This window comes from Manacus candei, unplaced genomic scaffold, assembly GCF_025592945.1.
Source record: "Manacus candei isolate 608988 ecotype Guabito, Panama unplaced genomic scaffold, ASM2559294v1 h1tg000088l, whole genome shotgun sequence".
Taxonomy (NCBI): domain Eukaryota; kingdom Metazoa; phylum Chordata; class Aves; order Passeriformes; family Pipridae; genus Manacus; species Manacus candei.
The window spans coordinates 5137650-5152910 of NW_026138136.1; the positions used below are offsets into that span (position 1 = coordinate 5137650).

Consider the following 15261-nt stretch of genomic DNA (forward strand, 5'->3'; position numbering starts at 1 on the left):
GCGGGTTGCCGGAAAGGAGTATTGGTGCTGGAAAGGAATGCCAAACTAGTTTCTTCCCCAAGGAAATGTAGTCAAGGGACAAATGCGGTGTTTTGACTATATAGGGGAATATATATATATACACATATATATATATACACACACATATAAATAAGAAAGCACTGTTAATGAGGATTTTGTTTGGAATTATAATTCCAGCTAGTATTGTATTTAACCCTGTGAATGATGTCCCTCTCTCTCTTTTTTTCTCTCTCTTTTTTTTTTTTTTTTAATTCTGTATGTTACCATTACTATTCGCTTATTTTTAAGCAACAATGCGTTTCACTTTTGAACTCCAGTGCTGCCGTCTGCCACTTAAGAGACCGCTCAGCTTAAGTGATTGTCACTCAAATTAGTCCTGCTGTTCTGTGATATATAAGTCGCCTTCTGTACTGTCTGGATTAGTCAGTTCAATGGCAGTGACAAACACGCATTTTTTTGTTGTTAGAGAGGGGATTCTCACATGGGAAAACACATGTACATCCAGTCGGGACACATGCATTTCCCACCAGAGAGAGGGGGGGAGAGTTTTAGCAAACGTATTTATTGCTTATTCTTGCATGCATGTTCCGTGCGTTGGGTGTCACAGCTTGACAACAGGAAATAAGGTATTGAAGAAGTGTTTGGGCACGTAAAGATGTGACTCTCGAAGGATTAACAGAGCTCTGCAGTTAAAAGTATGAACTGATTATTTATAGCTGTGAATTTTGTAACACTGAAATGGGGTTAAGCCTGAAAATAGCAGGTACAAAAGGGAAGATCCAAATCTGTGCAGCCTGAGTTGGCAACGTTTAAAGGGAACTAAAGCCAACGGAAGCTGTGTGAGGCACTTGAAAAAATCATTTTGTTCCCACAGAAGTGCAAAAGCATCAGGGGAGAAAATTAATTCAGTACTTGTATTTCATGATATGATATCAAATATTTAGGGAGAAAGTTAAGAAACATTATATAAGGAAGACTTCACCAATTACACATATTTAAGAAAACTGATACTCTGATGATGGAATATTATAGTAATTTTCTTAAATATTTTTAGTCTAAAAAGATTGCACTGGGCTAACTTTAATATTTGCTATGCTGTAAAGTGTAATTTTTTCTCTGAAGTGATTTTCATAATGTGCATCAATCCACTCTACTTTGGTAGGAAAAAAAAATCCAAACCCAATCAATTTCTCCTCACTGTTATTAGTAGCTTTATTCCAGAAAAAAATTGTGAATTCAGAAAATATGCCAGAAATTAATTTTCTGTAGGTAGACAAACTTGGAAGAGTCATCTCTGCAAATCTGTACTACCTTCAGCTGTTCCAAGACTTCTGTTGAAAAATTAATTCCAAAGAATAGCGCAGTTTTTGCTATCAGAACAAGGGAGCTGTTGCTGTAACATTAAAAGAGGCCTCAGAAACTTTTACATTAAATGTTCTGTTATCTTTCTCACAGAAAATGGAATTGCACCAACCTGATCCAACCAAAGCTGAAGTGAACAGGCCAAATAAATTTCCCCCTGTATTTCAGCACATTTTTTCTTATTTTTCTTTTTCAGAAACTTCCTGTGTTCTCTTCTTATAAATAATTTGAAAAAACCCATACATTTTAATCTAGCATGTTTTCATACACTAGAAGACAAATTTTAAATGTGTTTTCTGTGGTCATCTGTATAAAAAACCAGATACCAAATCAGTCAAATTAAAAAAAAAAAAGGCACTACATACTCTCTTTGGGTTTTCAAAACTAGGCAAAACCACTGGAATTTCAAATTTATTTTTTCTCTTGATTATGAATCAGTTACAGAAAATATTTTCCATTCCTATGTAAATAAAAAAAATTGATCCATTTATAGACACGAGGATAAGGCAAAACATTAAAAGAAGAATGAAGTTTTCAGGTTTGTTTGTTTAAATCAACAGGACTGCTGCTGTATGAATTAGGGCTTTTGCATGTACATGTTACCTGTGACAGTTATGTGGGAAGTTATATATATATGTATATATATACACATTAGAATATATAGCTATAGTCTCGGTCTGATGAAGATTCTGTTTCTTTGTTGGTTTTGTGTGGGAGAAATGCTGCTTTCAAATGCGTGGGTTTTATTACATCCCAGAATTTTATCTGTAGTTATTTTTTTCCTGGAAGTTAGAATTGATCTCCATGTGCATAATTTCATTTGTAATTTTTCTCAGAAGCTGCCATGAAGTACATTCTAATCTTATTTATTAGAAGCAGTTGCCTCATGATGAAACTTAGTTTTTGACAAGGCTGTTCTATAGGAACTACTCATGTTAATGACATCGGTTTCAGAGAATAAAATAATGTGGAATGAATCATGAAGTTATTAATGATTTACTACATGAAAACATACCAAAATAGATTTTTTTGAAACTTGCAGCTTTTTTTTCTGTTTCTTTAACTATGCATTGAGCTTGTGAGCAGAGAGCATTAGGAGGACTTTTCATCCTGATTAAAGATTGACTGCATAACTCAACGTGCACCGAAATGAAAATATGCCCCTTAGAGCGATGGCACTCGACCTTTAACAATTGAAGAGCCATTTAAAGTCACAAAAAGGCACACAAGTCAAAAATACAAAAATGCATGTGACAATTTTATTAAAAATTATGAATGAATGTATTCATCAAAAACAGTTAAGCAAATCCAAAGGCACTCTGCAATTTGTGTCTTAGGGCAAAATAATTGATTGGGTAGATTGTATGTTTTTACAAGAAGGAAAAGAGGAACTTTATATACGTAAATGGAAGGAAATGGTGAAAGATATCATCCAACAGGTTTGCAGAATAGCTGAAAAGAAACAGAACTGAGCCAGCATGTCATATGATTTCTCACTCAGACCCATGATAAAAGCTCTATATAGGCCTCTGAAGAATGAATTCCATAGGTTGAGTACCACTGCCATTAAATACTGTAGGTGCTGAGGTTGTTTTCTCTTTACTGTTTCTTTTGAAGTTATTCACTGTGTGAAGATTAAGTAACATTTTTAGTGCTGTGATGATAGATTCTGCTTTTTACAGAGTATTTTGCAACTAGGACAGCCTTTGTGTTGTTGAATGCAGATTTGGCTGTAGGGAAAGGCAAAACTCCCTTCTCTGATTATATTCAGTTATCTAACCTGAAAATCACTGCTGCATATTCTGCATTGGTTCCATACAATAAATTCCCATTCTATTTCCAGAGAAAATGTACGCAAAGGCTGAGTCAAGAACTGCAATAGCAATCCACAGTGGGAAAGAAATTCTTCCTATGTGTGCTGCTGCTGCTGCAGGCTGCTAAACCAGGATGTCAGTTCTGAAGCACAGAGCCAAAATTCAGCCTTGTGATACCTTTTTTCAGGCTTTTTGAACTCAGTGAGGCTATGGAGGGTAAGAAATTTGGTTTTTACTTATTATGAAGCTGTTTAATGCGAGATGTATGGCAAAGAAATACCAGCTATGAAATGTAAATGCTGAAAAATGGCATGACTCTGTTTAACTCCATGTTACTTTACAATGCTGTGGACAAAAATTGGAGCTGACATTTCTCTTTGATCTGGTTTACCCATCTCGCTCTGCTGCTATCAGCAGTGTGTGACAGCAGCAGACATTAGCTAGGAAAGAGGGAATAGGGAAGAAAGAAATGTAATCCTCCCCATGGCCTTCATGGGAGAATAGTGAATTAGAGCCAGACGCTGCACTTTTAGGTGGACTTAAAAAAACAATGGCCTTCTCCCAGCGACTGTATGTGCGTGCAAGGATATTAGGGAATACAGTCAAATGGCCTCATTTATTTGAAAAATTAGTAAATAAAGGCAAAAAGACAGAAGACAAAATTGAAAAAGTAGAATCCACCTGAACCCATGCTGAAAATGTGATGTTTGGTTTCATTCTGCTTAGATTATGTAATACAAATCAGGACCTGCATCTTGCCCATGAAAATATCTTCCTTCCTTCTGAGTTTTATCATATTTTTGGTCTTTGTAGCAGAGAAGGGGAACCTTTGTCAGAGGAACGGAGCAACTTCCCTCTAAGTAGACACTATTCCTTTCAGCTTCAAGAGGAGGTAGCTAAAATGGAATATGGTAGGTATTGATAAAATTGTGAGTGATTTGGAGAAGGCTGAAAAGGAAGCAACTTTCAGTATTTCAGTACAATGTTTTCAGGGCACCCAAAGAAGTTATTAGAAAGCAGATTTAAACCACATACACAAAAAAGGATGTTACAGACTCTCTAACCAGAGAATATAAAAAAGGGTGAATACACTCAAGGAGTATTAGTCCATTTATGCTAGAAACTGTCCAACCTTTCTTAATTTCTGCCATGTCCCCACTGCTGCTCTTGGTTGGAGACTATTAATTACCAACTGGCTGATCAATATAGTGGTTCTGATGCTCCTTTTGTGATTTCAGCATTTTCAATATGGGTTACTCAAAATTGCTTTAATTTCTAAGACCTGAATCTATCATGCATTCCTGTGAGGGTCTGCTTGTGTTAATACTTTAAAACAGGGAATACAAACCACTATTTTATATTTATATTATATATTTAATTTTAAAAATATTTAATTAGCGTGGCCATACTGCTGCTTCTCCACTGATCACCTCACAGCTTTATGATGCTTTCTAATGCAGAACATTGTACCACAAATACTGTAATTTGTTTATCTAATTCTGCTCTATATTTTCTGCTATCCCCCATTTTCATTTTCCTTACATTTTAAGAGCATTCCAGAATAATAGAAGAATTAAACCAGTGCTTGCCATTTTAAATTACTATTTCTTTTCTCTATTATGCCATAATTTCTAAAGTGTTAGACTGGTTTACTAGTCTAACATTTCTGTTAGACTAGTAAACTGGTAAACTCAGCCTTCTGTTTCAGCCTTCTGTAGTAAACTGTTAGATTCTGTTAAGTCTTCTGTTTGGTTGGTTGGTGAATCAAGAAGGAAAAAGAGACAGCAAGCTTCTTCCCCTTGTGATGGTTGTAGCTGTAGCTTCCAGTGACCTGTTTAACAGAGGACATGGATAAGATTGAGGTACTCAATACCATTTTCCCCTCACTCCTTTAGTGGTAAAATTAGCCTTCAGGAATCCCAGGTCTCCGAGGCCATTGGGAAGACTCTGGAGAAAGAAAACCTTACCCTTTGTGAGGGATCAACACTAAGTAAACTGGACATAAAGGAATTTATGGGACCCAATAGGAGACATCCACAAATGCTGAGAGAGCTGTCTGATGTCATCATGAGGCCACTCTTGATTATTTTTGAAAGGCTGTAATCATTGGAGTAGTTTCCTGACAATGGAAAGAAAGCAAAGATCATCCTAATCCTGCCATTATGTGGGATCTTGAGAGGTTGCTGAAGTGGGCCAATGAGAATCTCCAGAGCTGAGTGAAGGAAAATGCCAAGCCTTGGCCCTGGGGAGGAAACTCTAGGCACTCACATGAACAAGGGTTGACTGACTGGAAAGCAGCTCTGCAGAAAAGACTGCAGGGCTCCTGGTGGACACCAAGTGCAATGTGAGCCAGCAAAGTGCCCTTGTGACAAGGGCAGCCAGCAGTAGTTGGCTTCATCAGCAGGTCGAGGGTGGTGATTCTTCTCCTCAGCCACACTGAGTGCACATCTGGAGTTGTACGTCTAAGTCTGAGATGCCCAGTGCAAGAGAAACTTGGACATGCAGCAGCAGGGCCAGTGAAGGGTCGCAAAAGTGCCAGAGGGATTATAGCCTCTGACATAGGAGAGGCTGAGAGAGCTGGGATCGCTTAGGCTAGAGAAGGGGAGGCTCAGGAGCAAATCTTACCAATGTGTGATAGCAATGAAGAAAGTGGAGCCAGACTCTTCTCAGTGGTATCCATGGAAAGGTTGAGAAGTGATAGGCACAAAATGAAACAGTAAATTCTACATAAATGTAAGAAGAAAAGAAAAAGTTACTGTAAGGGTGATTGTTCACTTGACCAGATTACCTAGAGAGGTGCTGGAGTCTCTATCCTTAGAGATATTAAAAAAATGAAGCTGGTCAGTATACTTTTTTAGTTGATCCTGCTTTGAGCAGTGGTGGTGAACTAGATGATCTTCAATGAAGTGCTATATGGGCAAATGCAGAGTGTAATGTGTGCTACTCAGAAGAGTATTGCACATGGTAGTGATGACTAGGAGCCACAACAGGACATCTACAATAACTAGGTTTCTGCTTGGTGCCGTGCTGTGCTATATGGACGTCATATTTTGGCAGTGCTCCTCCTCAATTTTTGTAACACAGACATAGGTTACACAGAGTTCAAAAGTCCAAAAATGTCAGTGGGAGATTGTTGTTGAGTGAGCAGTGCCTAGAAAAGATTCCAGGTCTGGACTCCAGACTTTGATCTGGAAGTACATACAGAACTGCAGTTGAAAAAATCTGATGGGGATTACCAGAGAGTTTAACAGTGCTGAGGCTAGGTGATAAGTCTTGATGCATGAGTGAAAAGGGTGCATTTCATGGGGGGTAGGAGGCAGGGCAGTGACACACAAAAATCACATGTCAAGGAGCACAATATAGCTGCAGCATGGGGAGTTGCATCCTGAGAAGTAACCAATCCTGGCAGCAAAGTGTTTGAATGGCAAAATTGAGGCAAAAAAAAAAGAGTATGCTCCTTGAATATATTAACATGGAAGTAATGAACAAATATGTAAGTTTATCCATGGACTCAATTTTAATATCTACATCTTAAGGGGTGCCCAAAAATTGGAGAGAAGACGCACAGCGATTATTTGAAGCCCAGGAGGAGGCATTTTACTGCAAGAAACTTAAAGATCATTCTGCTTATTGTATTAAGAATGTCAGAGGTGATTTGATCTCACTGTAAAAGTAATGTCAGGAGAGATAGTGTGGGATCCTAAAGGCTCTTTAATCTAGTAGAGAGAGGCATAATTAGAACCAATGGCTGGAGGCTGAGGCAAGGCAGAGTCATCTGAGAAATCAAGTACACAATTTCACAGTAGGTCTGAGAAGCCTTTGAAACAGATTACTGGGGTAAAGTGGTGGCTTTTCCCTCTCATGTTGACTTCAGCTCAGGACTTGATGTCTTTTTGGAAGATGTGTTTCTCCAAGCTATTGTACTGCATACAGTGAAAATGATGAAAGGCAGGCTTCTTATTAGTCAGGAGGTTAGTTTTGTCGGACTGATAATGGATTCCCTACTGGGCAATGAAGCTCTCTGTCCTATTACTGACTGTGTAATATTCTTTAAGATAACTGGATGGTACAGCAAAACATTTGCTTTTGGCCTTAAAATCTATGGTTTACATTGGAGGAATGAAAGAACTTTTCACTATGTATTTCTAACCTTAACTGTTCTGCCCTGCTCTGCCCAAACAGCTGTAAGGCAACATCGCAGCCATCAGCTCTAAGGCCTGATCTGATTGTCTTCAAACATCAAGGGTTGTGAGTGCTAAATGTATTCTAAATATTGTATAAACTGAGTTTAGAAGTGCAGAACTCGAGGAGCAGTTTCAAGGCGCTTCAGAATAGTGTATAATGCTTACATAAAGATGATAGAACTATTATACTCTCTCTAAAAATGAATCCATTTTAATGCAAACCATCAACAGGTTAATATTTTATAGCATAAATACTGGCAGAGAATCCGTGCATTCTTCTCTACTTACATTTTCATGAGCTCAGTAAACTGAAACAATAATCTTAATAGTAATAAAAAACAAGACTAAATTACAAGTTGCAGAGGCTATTGTCAATTTTACAAATCCAACAATAGCCTGCAGGGTTCCAGGTTTGTTTCTGGCTGCTCAGGAAGCTTGTGTGATTTGCTCACACATTTTTTCTTATACCCCAGAGCTGTGCATCTGCTGGAGTCAGGGATCTAATATTCTCTTTGAACTTCCTTAGCACCCTAGTGCATGCTGTGATCTATAATTAGTGCACGCACACACACACACAGACACAGACACACACACACACTAGCTGTGTTAACTCCTAAATGTCAGAAGTTTCACTGTGTCCAGAACCTGGTTTAGGTGCTGCACAAGAAGAATACAACTCTTGCTGTAACCATGAGATTGAAAGTCTGTAGTTATGACTTGTGTTCTTAGGGGGATACAGAAATAGAAAAAACAACTTTTTGTTTTTCAGGTGTGATACTATGATGCAGTTTTCCAGATATGAAATACCTAGATCAAGGAGGCAGTCATAAATTGCATAGAAACCAAAACTGTTTCAGGTTCAATTAGTGATAAAAGATGTGACTACAACTTCCTTGTGAGAGGAGGAGGAGGCCCAGATGCTGATCTATTCTCTGTGGTGACCAGTGACAGGACCCGAGGGAATGGCCTGAAGTTGTGTCAGGGGAGATTTGGGTTGGATATTAGAAAATGTTCTTCACCCAGAGGGTGGTTGGGCGCTGGAACAGGCTCCCCAGGGAAGTGGTCACAGCACCAAGCCTGACAGAGTTCAAGAAGCATTTGAATTATACTCTCAGGCACATGGTGTGATTCTTGAGAATGGTCCTGTGCAGGGCCAGGAGTTGGACTGGATGATCCTTGTGAGTCCCTTCCAACTCTGCATATTCTGTGATTCTGTAATATCCCTGGAAGACCAAGATGCTCTCTTTTTCTGTCCATAGCATATCATGGCTAGGAAATGACAATATGTATCGCTTCTGGAGAGAGATCTTTGGGAGAAGATCAGAAGCCAGAAGTAGTTTGGTTTTTTTTCTGTTGTTAAAAAAAAAACCAACAAAACCAAAATAACAAACAAAGAAAAACACACTCAAACAAACAAAAATCGGAAAACGAAAACCACCAAACAAACAATTCCTCCCCCCTTCTCCCTCCCTGCCAAATAACCATAAAACCACTTGGGATAAGTGGGATAAGAGTGCAGGTAAATCTGACAAGTTGTGCCATTTGTGAGCATTCTTATTAGAGACTTAAATGACTCCTACCTACCTATCTAAACCAACTGGGTAAAAGTCACCAAGTTCCATGGCATTATTTGCATTTGCATGGGAAACTGAAGTCTCAGAAGACTGCCAGGTGCTCCACTGTGAGCACTTAATAGGTTTCTTGGGGAAGAGCAACACTTGTTGAGTAATTGTTTGCAATTAGGAGTGCTCTCGTTTCTGCTAATGACGGTGATTCACACAAACCTGCATTTGTTTTGCAGTAATGAGGAAGACATTAAACACCTCGTATCCTTGAGATATCCAGTCAGTTTCAATGGCAATAAATAAAATGAAGATAAATAGTAATGGGAGGAGGGGAGCAGATGTATGGAGGGGCACTGATCAAATGTTTGTCATGGAGTGTAGGCAGAAATGTAGAGGGATGTATGGATTTGTAGATTTTAACTTCCTAGTTAGTGCAACTAAAGAATAATTATGTTCAGTCATATTTAGCAACATAGTTATAGATCTGTATTCTGTTATTGTTGGGGACGTCCCAACAGCTATGTTTGAAGCTTTTTTTCAGAGACTGAAGAAGGATCTCTATTACAGATCTTTGAGATGATAAACTATAGTAATAAGAGAGTCAAGATCCCAGGTTAGCAGAAGACTATATTCTCAATGAGGAATTCACTGTTAAAATTACATTAGTATCTTAAATGTCTGAAATAATCGCAGGGCCAGGTATTTATATTCCTGACACTGCTTTTAGTTTTTCAATATGCTATTGAAGTGTGCCAGGCTGTCACTAAAGTACAATATATGTGTGTGTGAAAATTACAATATTTTGCACCAGTCAACTTTTTGAAAGTTTTGGAAAAAGTCTTGGAAACTTCCTGATGCAGCAGGCACACAGTATTACTTCCCAGATTATTAGATACCCTTCAGTCAAGCAGCGTTTGTTATTACTTTTATCCATTCTTTTCTGATGCAATTAGTAGAACTTTGCATACATATGAGCAAAAGGAGAAACAGAAGGTAACTCCAAAAGTTCAGGCCTCTCTGGTTAGCAGATGGCTCAAAGGTTAGTGAGACTTGTGTTGGAGTGTAGGGTGTGTAGTCAGCATGTGTTCTTAGTTTTCCAGGGTGAACAAGAGTGGTTGCACTACGCACACTGTAACTATATTATTCCAAGAACTAAGTCTTACAGAATTACAATTTGATTTAAAGCCTGCTCCGTGGCTGAATGTCCAGGTGTCACAGCAAGATCAGAGGATGCCAGTGGATTTCCGGAACATACATTAAGTCTTTCACTTCCCTGCTCCATCCCACCTCCTGGAGTCCAGACTGTATCTGGCTGTCCTGCAGGTCTAGCAGATAAGAACCTGAGGGTGATGTATTTGTTGGTTTTCCTCTCAACTGAGATGTAATCTAACTCATGTTAAACACATTTCAAGGATGTGGTGAAATGCAGTCAATGCATGCTGTAGTCACAGGATTCTTAACCTTACTTACCAGCTGCAACTTCTATACAATTAATAGATTAATCTATTTTCATTATATATGTCCAAGTTAAGGTTCTGCCCTCTGAAATTAGCTGCAGCAAATATTTAGAACAGAGATACGATCATTCATTATTATTTATTTATTTATGCTTATATAGTACTGCTGGAAGGTCCTAGATATGACCAAAGCTGGTTTCTCTGTAGATTGCAGTTAAAACTGTGTTCTAATCTGCAATCCTAAACAGAAGGAAAAATAAATAGGGTTTAAAAATTGTGTTAAAAAAAGGTCTTATCGTGTTATAACTGGTGCCCTGGTGTCAACTGGGACTGGTCATATTTTGATTTCCTGTGGTAGTAGTTAAATGTGACTGTCATGTGCTTAAAAGCACGTGTGGCTATGAGAGACCAAAGTACTTCTTTGAGCATCTAAGATTCAGAAACATTCATATTCAATACTCTTAATAATGATGTCACTTCTGCTCCTTTCTGGAAATAGAAAGGGAGAAAGAAATTCTTGCCATGTTCTCCTTTCAGTAACAGGGAGAAAAATCTGGATAAAAACAAAAATCCTTTGAAATTAGAAGCTGTTATTAAAGCTGCAGAACATGGGTTAGATTGTAGCACCCATGATAAATTATCAGCAGTGTAATATACTAATTGAAGCAGAACAGTTTTTTAGTCTAGTTTTTCTGCTGTTGTGCAGGTAATGCAAATAAAGGGTCAGAATGCACAAATGAGAAATGTTAATCTGGAGTCCTGTAAATCACTTTGTAACCTAGAAGAAATGTGTAGCAAGTCTTACTCTTTTTAGAACCATTAAACAAAGAAGTACACTCTTTTACTTGCATATGCTTAAGATACAAAGTCATCAAAACTGTAAGATGAAGTATTCCTTTAGGAAGGCTAGCAGTTTGGCCAGTGTGTGACTTAGGTAGAAGAGAATTTCTCATGGGGTTCACACTGGGTGCAGCATAAAGTATAACATGGAGTGAAGCTGTACATGCAGCTTCTGTATGGCCTTCATAAAGAAACTGAGATGTGAGTAGATAGATAAATAAGACTGTTGAAAAGTTAGTAGGTTGTTTGTTTGTTTTGGGGGGTTTGGTGTTGATTTGTGGGTTTGGTGGTGGTTTGTTTTTTTTGAGAAAATTATCTTCGGTAAGAAAGCTGCCTAACAGCAAAGAAAGCAGTGCAGTTTTTGTCTTGTGCCGTTCAAACTAAGTGCAGGAATGCAGGGAACTTTAAACTCAGTGCCTGAAGATTATTTCTATTCCACTGCTCCATGGCAATTCCGACTGATTTAGGCGAGTTTTGAGGAACACTTGCAGCATGAGTATGTAGTCCTGCCTGCCACATCATCTTCCACTTGTCTCTGAAATGTGGACTAAGAGTAGGTGATTTGAGTACTTGCAGATGCTGGAATGAATGTGAAGCAGTAAATAATCCCTCCAACCTCTACTCTGAAAAAAGGCAAATAAGTATATTGCAATAGGTATTAACATGTCCTTTCACTCCCTCTCTGGCATGCAGGTTATTTCAGTTTACTTAGAAAAGCAAATGTCAAGCTATTTTCAATCAGAAAATATATGTGCATTATCTCTGCACATATATCTCTACTGATGTTTGTTCAACAGTCCTTTACAAAGTGCACGGTGTGGATACATTTAGGTTTTCAACTCCTTGCTCAGTTAAAGCATATCATATAGCCTTAACTGGATCAGTCAAAGGGACCAAAGGAGTTTCCATCTTTATTTGATTCAGAGAACTGGCTGAAAATTCCCTTTACAAGTACAGTACACTGGGCCTTCAGCTATAGTGAACCACTGGAAAGCGATAGTTTATCATTCACAGCAGTGAAAAAGGAGGTCATACAAGGATCACCTCTCCAATGACATAAACATGAGACTTTTCTCACAAGCTGTCAAACTTCAATTGTTGGTGAGATCTGTTGTGTCAGTGTTTCATAATAATTGCTTCTAAGTCTTGTTAAGGGTCTAAAACAAATTACCTGAGTGACATGCTTTTGGCACCAGTGAAGGAACAGCAAGGGGAATACATATTGCATAACAGACTTGCCTATCAAGATTTTCTTTGAGTTTATTGCAGCAATTTTACTATTACTTTCCACTATTTGAAATACTATAATAAAAGTTGCAAGTTGTCTCATGCTCACAAGGAAACATTTGTTCCCTGGATAATAGTCTGGCTGGCCAACATAAACTCATTCATAACAATAGACTTCTTTTTAAGAAGGGGTATTTTAAACAAGCTGAAAAAAGTTAATCCTTTCAGTTATGAAGGCTTTTCTTTAGATTTAAAAAGTATATTGACTGTCTTTGCACTGTAAGTCAGTTACTATTTCTTTTATAGCATATACAATAAATGTATGGTAGATTATATATATTAATGAAAATCAACAACACACCATCCTAGCCTACAGAAATAAACTTGTTTGCAAAAATATATAAAATTTAACACAATTTTATATATGAATGTTATATATATTGATATATATGAAATTATATGTATTTCCTTGTTAATAGCTGTAGAGAAAAGTGAAACGACTGTCTACTTGCAAAATGCTGATCCTGTTTGATTATGCATACTGAGATTTATATGAGAGTGTGAAAAGGGGTTCTAGGCGTGGGTTTTTGTTGATTTTGTTTTGGGGTTTTTTCACTGACCAAACATACAAATAAAAATCCCACTGAAAGAAGAATGGGTCAACCCATCTCCTTTTTACTCTCATAAGCATATTTCATAGAGAAGTTCAAATAGTTAATCACTGTACCTTGCAAAACTTAGAATGTCAGAGTGAGTCAATTTAAGTGTAAAATAACTCAGAGGCAGACAAGAGGGACAAATACTTGATTATTTACTTTTGACTACCACTTCTCTAGGCTTTTATTTAAAAAAAAAAGCAGTCAAACCCCCTCTCTGTTTTCAGGGCCTGGTCTATTTTTCAGGCACTAACTGCTTTTTGGATTTGATAAACAGGACACATCAACTAACAATTTAAACTCCAAAGCCATAGTAATAGGTATGCAGCTTTTTCCCAGAGGCTTGAAGTTAAAATGCTACAAGCGCTGCAGAATGGCAGCTAAACACATGTCCCTTGGGCTCTGCAAGGCTTCATTCTGCACAATGATGGAAATGTGAAAAACAAGTTGAATGCAGATTTGGCCGTTTCCACCACGCTGTGAAAGCCTAGAGGATTTTGTCGTTTATGTCAGGGGATCAAGCTTTCATTGCTTAGTTTAAAGCAAAAAGTTACTGCGCTAAACTTCACTTCCTACTTTGTCCAGGGCCAAAGAAATAGACCTTTTAATTAGGAGCTTGCAGACGATGCTATCCTTAAGTGGACATCTTTGCCTAACAAAAATTGCCTTTGTTTGTACAGCTTTTTTTTGTGTGTGGCAGTTTTTTATTGCACTATCGTACTGCTCTTTATTCGTGTTGTTGGTGCCTGATCATTTAAACAGCACCCCAATACATGGATTTGATGCAATCTTTCAGTTATTCTTATATAGAAGTGTCCTTCACTGTTACTTGTTCTTTTCAGTTTCAGAGGACTGAGTTACTATCCTGGTCCTGCACCTCCACCCCAGCACAGCCAGGGCCTGGAATGTGGTGGACATGCTCTCTGACCTGCTGTGATGGTTTCACTCTAGGCCTTCCTGGACACCAGCTTGTAACCAGGAAGGAACTAGGAAGGTGATCACGGAAGTATTCCATGCTATTCCTTTACGTAACTTGAGGTATAAATAAAGCCAGCAGGAGGGACCTTGCTCTCTTCCTTTCCGGCGAGGTTCGAGAACGGTGGGTCCCTGTCCCGGTCTGGCTTATCTGGAGCTGAGGCCTTCAGTGACTGCTGTTATCTGCCACGCGTGAGGGGAGAGCACTGGGCCGTGCCCAGCCATCCTGCTTGTTCAAAGGGAAGTGGTGAGATTTTGCTAATTTACCTTCAGTTGGCTGGTTGACCTGTTTGGTCTTTGTCCCTTTTTGTCCTTCTCCCTTCTCCCTCCCCCTCTTCCCTTTTTGGGGAGCTGTTTGAGATTTCTGAAGTTGTGGTGTATAGTATTCTCATTGTATATATCTGTCTCATATGTAAAATATATATATATTTTTGCTATAGCTTTGGTTGCTTGAGTAGTTTTTTTTTCTCTTACCTCTGGGAAGCAGGTCCTTGTTGTCGAGTTTCGGGGACTTGGCGGGAAGCCAGCTAGAAACTTGCACACCTGCACAGCTCAAGCTCTTCTGAATATGCTGAGATCACTAAGGGTTTTCTGAATGGTGCTTAGTTAGAAAGATGGGGTCTTGGAGAGAAGTAGTAGTTGACATGCAGTAGGAATTAATTTTTACTAACAGCTGTTATTTTAAGGATTTGTGTAGTCATATAGTTGATGGTTAGCAAGGGCGTAATTCCCTTAGAACTGCATTTGCTGGGTGCCAGTAAGAGTACAGGACTAAGGACTGCTGTCCTGGCTGAGGTTTGCACTTGCAGCTTGCTTCTGCCTTTGTAGCCTACTGTAAACAGCATAAAAGCTGTAGTGTGTAGTGACTGATTAGTATTCTAAAATAGTTTAAGAGCCCTCTGATGGGCCTCCTTAACATGAATTGTGTAAGTCGTGAGTACCAGCACCAAAGGAGACATAAATTAAGCCATGTATGTTAGTATGTAGTTGGCAACTACAGTTATATGGACCTTTCTCTGGTAATATATTTGTAATATGTTGAATCAGCAGCAAAGATGCAACAATAGCCTTTTCCAGTAAGCAAAGAACTCAATTTCATTATGTGTTTGTGCTGAACAGGAACAAATGTAGACCGCAGTGTGGTCTCCATTCCAATTTGT

At 38.5% G+C, this 15261-nt stretch overlaps 1 long non-coding RNA gene across 1 annotated transcript in view; it reads left to right on the forward strand.

Moving 5' to 3' along the window:
• The first annotated feature begins 3280 nt into the window (after nucleotides 1–3280).
• Nucleotides 3281–15261, forward strand: part of LOC127482491 (uncharacterized) — a 35325-nt gene continuing 23344 nt past the window's right edge. Inside the window, exons 1-2 of the long non-coding RNA XR_007908631.1 lie at nucleotides 3281–3413; nucleotides 4011–4108. This is a non-coding gene — a long non-coding RNA (uncharacterized LOC127482491). The remainder of the gene's footprint in view (nucleotides 3414–4010; nucleotides 4109–15261) is intronic.